General features: G+C 41.5%; 1 protein-coding gene across 1 annotated transcript in view; it reads left to right on the forward strand.

The window, feature by feature from the left end:
* LOC105558684 (multiple C2 and transmembrane domain-containing protein 1) overlaps window positions 1-6,000 on the forward strand; it is a 42,419-nt gene that overhangs the window by 21,370 nt on the left and 15,049 nt on the right. The window lies entirely within an intron of this gene.

Genomic DNA, 6,000 nt, shown 5'->3' on the forward strand with positions numbered 1-6,000 from the left:
AGTTTAACATTTTATTTATAGCAGCATACACTTGTACGTGTTCTTGAAATTAAAAGTTTGACTTTGCGAATAGTTTCTTTGAACAAAATACTTTTAAAATAGATAGGAGTATTTCCACGTTCCGAATAGACGAATAATCTTTCCTTTCTACGCCCAACAATTTGCCATAGCATTACGCGTATCTCTTCCTTTCGCTACGAGTTGAAGAACTCGTCCACGTCAGAATATCGCGGTTACGGTATCGCGTATACACAATGTCTCAATGTTTGCTGACATAACATCGCTTTTCTGGTGCGAAGAACGGGGAGGGAGAAGAGGCCCAGCTGGCCGGCACGCTTCGCAGGTTACCAATGAAGAACGACTTTGTCAGTAGTCAGGCGACTCTTGCCGTCTTACTTTGCGAGCACGACAGGTGCTTCGCTCTTATCAGTGCGGTGCCGATTCGATACCGGCGCGGAAATGTATTCCATTGTGCGTTGGTAACGAGTTCACCTTTGTTCCCGATAAGAAACTTCCGACGGTTGGCCGTGTATTATACACGCGCGCGCACACGTGCCCGAATTGTATTTCTCCGTCTGTATTTTTCGCCGTGACTCACCGGCGCTAATCGCCGATACCCGCGATCGTCGAGAGGAAGTGCTTACATTTGCACTTAACAATTTTTGTAAACAAGACTTAAGTGAATCAGTGTGTAAATCCATGCTCGCGAGCACTTTTTCTCCCACGGTTTTTCCTCTCTCGCGCGCGTCAGTCGCTGACGTTGCCACGTCGAGTGTAAAACGCGAGCTCGCGAGAAGTTCTTTAGATTATCTGTCTCGAGTGCCTGCTGCAAAAGATTTCCTTTTTTTTCGCGACAGCCCGCCGTAAAGAGCGTGCACGGTGATATACATATAAAGTTGAGTGTGTGACATTTTAAATCTCGGTAAATAGTAATTTAGAAAAGAATAATTGTGAAGCTTCTCAGCGCATATTGCGCGAGAGATGCAGAATCATCGTGTTTAAACGTCACTCGTATATTTCCGCTGAATAATGAAATCCGATGGCTGACACCGTTTTTCATACCCTAATAGCACGGAAATATTTCAAAAGATTCAATATATTTTAAAATATATATAAAGTATTTTACAAAGATTTTAAAATATATTTAACCTTTTAAAATGTTTCTGTGCTATTAGGGTACTAACACGAGCAAGACTTCCGAATAGCCCCAACCTCCGAATGTTATGAAACTCGCGGCAATTGTAGACCATTAGATAATACGTTCACACCATAAAGGATTTTTTGCGGAAACCAATGGAAGCGGAGAAATTAACTCAAGTTAAAAATTGATATATTTACCAAATGATGAAAACTTTAAAAAATGTTTCAAACCAAAGTTGTAGATCTCTTCGAAATATGCATTTTATGTCCTATTAATTTTTACCGTACGAGTGATAATTTTCGAGAAAATCAAAGTTAAAGATGTATCTCGAAACAATTGATGTATAGGTGAAAAAGTGTACACACGGATACAGTGAGTTCTGCACCGCTATACGAGAGGCTCCTTTTCCGAAAGATGTAACCCAACCTAATCTAATCTCTAATCTCTAACCTCTAACCTAACCTAACCTAACCTCCCCATACAGCACAGATGGTTGCAGTTACATTGTAGAAACGTTGCAATCTCGCAGTGCAATCTTGCAGAGACATTGCAGGGATATAAAATTGCAAATAACTTTCGATAGCAATATTGCAGCAATGTTTCAAAAATAATGAAAATACTATATTTTCTTTTTAACAAATTTTTCTAATTACGAGAATTTTATAATGTTATTTTCGTGGATACCAATAATGCGCGAATTATTAAGTACTTGATCAGTGCGGTGTTGCTCGCAATCTCCATCTATTGCGAAGCGACATAACCTCCTTAGGTTGCCTCGCAATAGCTTGCTATGCATTGAAAAAGGCCCGGATGTATATGTAATTAGTAAATTCTTTGCTTATGTACAACAACAAATTATTCCAAAAATATTGCACCGCAACATTGCTATAATGTTGCACTGCAATCTCTCTGAGGGCGGACATTTCAACGTTGCTGCAATCCACCAGAAACGTTGCAGCAATGTTGCGCAACGTTGCTGCAATATTGCAATCTTGCAATGTAACATTTCTGCAACTTCCTGCAATCTTTCTGTGCTGTGGGGCTAATCCAAACCAATTCCTGTGTAGATGGAAAAATGTATGCGTGGAGATAGTATGTTCCGGGCTCCACTTCATTAAGATATAACCTTCCCCAAACCATGTCTGTAGGCGTAAGGCGTGAAAGTTGATAACTCGTGAAATTGTGAAATAAATAATTTGTTATTAATCAATGACGTCTCACATATCTCAACAATTACTCAGCATAATAATCTTAACAGCATATGTCAAGATCAAGGTCATTTGAATTGAGCTTAACGAAAGTTTTACGAACACATCTTTTTTGTTTTTTTATTTCTTCGCACCTGTTTGTTTCCGCACAAAAATCCTTTATGGTGTAAACGTACTATCTAATGGTCTACAATCGCAGCAAGTTTCATAAAATTCGGAGGTTGGGGCTATTCGGAAGTTAAACCCTAACACGAGTGATTATTACAGTAATAGCAGTGTCCTCGCCCATACAGTACTGAAAGATTGCAGAAACATTGCAGACCCCTTTCTCTGCAACATTGTAACATTGCATGGAGGTTGCGAAATGTTTCAGCAACGTTGCTGCAAGCTCGAAGCAACATTGAAATGTCCTCCCTCAGATATATTACAATGTAACATTGCAACAATGACACGGTGCAATGTATTTGTAATATTGATTTTATTATGTGTTATTTATATAAATATACAGGATACTTAAGATTTTAATAGGTTGTTCGGAAAGTTTGTTTTAAATTTTTTGTACATGTATAATACATGGGAAATTTGAAACGAACTTTTCGAACAACCTAATAAATAAAATTTGAAAATGTAAAGACACTCAAGAGATATTATATAAGAAAAATTTACAACATTTTTTCTTATCTTATCTTATTCTTATCGGGTGTCATATATTCTCAAACTTCATCTATTAAAATCTGAAGTACTTTACATATTAGAATATTATTATCAAATTTGTGGTTTATTTTAATATATTTATATAGGAATAGAAATTACCGTGGATTAGAGTGATAGCGTTAAGAGACACGTTGGAGGTCGCGAAGATACACTTTGAACATGGACAACGTGGACGAAGAAGACCGATACCGGCAATATCGGAAATTACGGGACTATCAAGTAGCGTTGCTATACATGCTATTAGGCTGCGTTTGGAATATATGAGAAATAATATAAATGTGAAAAATCTAAAGAACATCATAATACGTTACGAATATATTTTGCAAACTTTATAATATTTCTACAAGGTTACTGAAATATTGTCGGCGAAATATTACAATTGAATGTCTCTGAATCGTCTCCGCAATATTACATTGCAATTTGCAATGTTGCAATGTCTCTGAAATGTTTCTGAAAGGTTTGGTGCTGTATGGGATACCTTGGAAAGCCTTAAAAATTTTACTTAAGACAACTACGAAGTACGAGAAGTAAATTTGGACACTTTAAACTTTTATTTAAGGTAAACGTAAAACTTACTTTAAGAATTTAAGAGAAAACGTTAAGAATTGTGGAAAGTATGTGACATAATTTATGGTACCGCGTGCGGTTTTCTTCTTACGAGAAAGTGCTGTGCCACGCGGCCCTCTAGCGGGAACTTCGACAAGCTTGGCTATCTAAAAATTACTTTAAGTGTTCAAAATTACTCTGAAATTTCTTAAGTAAACTTTTAACTTCTTTAAGTAAATTGTTATGATTTGAAAGATTACTTAAAAATTTTTAATTTCATTTAAAGTAAATTTTCTCAAGGGTCAGTGTTGGATTCAGTGTTTAGTTACGATTAGGCACACCAATTTCAAGGAATTTTTAGAAATATCACGCTGATGCGACGGTTGACAAGCGTTCGCACAAAAGGGTAAACTTAAAAAACAAACTTTTTTCATAGAAAACATGCTTGAACGTTCTTATATTAAGAATTGTGTCATACTGAGTGACGATGTCGAATGAAAGACAGAAAACGGAGACCACCCTGGAGGAGATTCGCCGTTGAACGTTCGGACGCCAGTCCATGAAAAATGTAAGCCGATCGAACGAAAGATGAGAACGAGCTCACAGCCATTTTGCTGCTAAGGAGAACCAAGGAATTTGTAATAAAAACATCGACGAAAATAACACGCTAGACAGATGCTCTCCACGAAGGAAAATGTTCACAATCTCGCCCCACTTGTCGAAGTATTCAAAGCAATTTCCACTTCGTGAGAGTAATCTTCGGGGAGAAGAGATCCGGGAATGTATTGAATTTGAAGTCGACAGTGCGTTCTCAGTCCGTATCCGGTCCTAACACGTATCCAAAATCGCTGCCACGTCGAAGACGCTAGCGATCGACAAAATATGCAAAATTGATCAAGAGAGAGTGAGAATCCGATCGTTGCATCCAAAATGGACACCGAAATAGACCTCTCATCTGAGCTGAATGTGGCAAGTGAACTTAACGCCGTGCCCGAGAGCGAAGTTACGCCGGAAATTGTCGAAGCGATGTCTAAGAGCGACCCCGCGACCTCCGAGACAATGGCCGCGTCGGCGGAGAACTGCAACTCCGTCGAGGACGCGTCTAAAGTCAGCGCTGCGTCTGAAATTCATGTAACGTCTAACGCGGATGTGCCGTCTAGTAAATTGGACGTCGAGTCTGCCGACAGATCATCCGATATCGCCGTGCCTCCCAGAGGTTTGCGTCGGAAGCCTTGCGCGGATCAACGGGAACGACGTCATTCCGTCGCGGCATTGGATCGATCCCTGTCAAAACATACACTCGAGAGGGATTTCCTCGAAGCGGAGACCGACGCTGCCGTAAGCAGCGCCGGCGTCTCGGAGTCGCGCGACAATTTTCGCGAGGATATTCGGCAGGAGGAGAACTTGAGAGAATCGACTTGCTCCGTCGTGGACGAAGAGTTCGAGAAGCGGACGTTTGCAGCCGAAGAACCCACGGGGGTGGAACGAACCGAAGGGGTGTTTGTCAAGACGACCTCTGAGATGACGGGCGAAGGTTCAGGCGCTGTCGAAATCGGGAAATCTAAGCTCGAGGAGGCGTTGGGAGTTTGGAAGACGCGAATGGCTGAAGGGCCGTCCACCGAGAACCTATCCGGGATCAAGAAACGGAAGGCCAAGGGTTCGTTAAGAAGCTCTGTAAAGCGGAAGGTGGATTTGATAGAGAGGATATTGGAGGATCAGGTGGAGCGGATCTGGGAGGAGAACGTGGAGAAGCACACCTGGCTGCAACCGATCGAAACGTGGGTCGCCGACCACTGGAGACCCTCTTCTAATTACACGTTACCGCAACCCGTCGACGTATCCGACAGCTCGACGAGTGCCAGTCAGGACGCCGTGCCGGAGCCCACGTACGACTTCAAGTTTACACCGGCGACGGACGAAAACGAGGAACCGAAGATCGAGAGCAGACTGACGCAAGGTCGAGCCGCGAGGGTCGACGAGCCGAGAATCGAGCGCAAGATGGCCGAACATTGGCGAAAATTGCGAAATCGGACCGCTTGCCAGAAATCGGATCGATTCGAACCGTCAGCGGGTTCGAGCGCGCGGCTGAACGAGCAAGAAATTGCTTCCCCGCACGTCGAAGATGGCGAGGGAGGCTCGAGTGTTGCAGACGGCGCGGTGGAAGCGAAGGAGATGAAGCGCCACGATCTTCTGGACAAGCTCAAGGATAATGTTAAAGAGAAGATGGAGGATATTCATAGGGTAGAGAATTTTTTTGCCGCGAAAGAGTCTTCTTTAATCTTCAAATAAGATTTTTTTTATGGCAACCAACACAGGAATATCGATAAAATTTCAAAAGGAGATTGTACAGAGAATTGTTTTACAAATTGTTTCTTGATTAGCTTTTATCGA

The sequence above is a fragment of the Vollenhovia emeryi genome, unplaced genomic scaffold, assembly GCF_000949405.1.
Source record: "Vollenhovia emeryi isolate VEMERY1.0 unplaced genomic scaffold, V.emery_V1.0 DF939322.1, whole genome shotgun sequence".
Taxonomy (NCBI): domain Eukaryota; kingdom Metazoa; phylum Arthropoda; class Insecta; order Hymenoptera; family Formicidae; genus Vollenhovia; species Vollenhovia emeryi.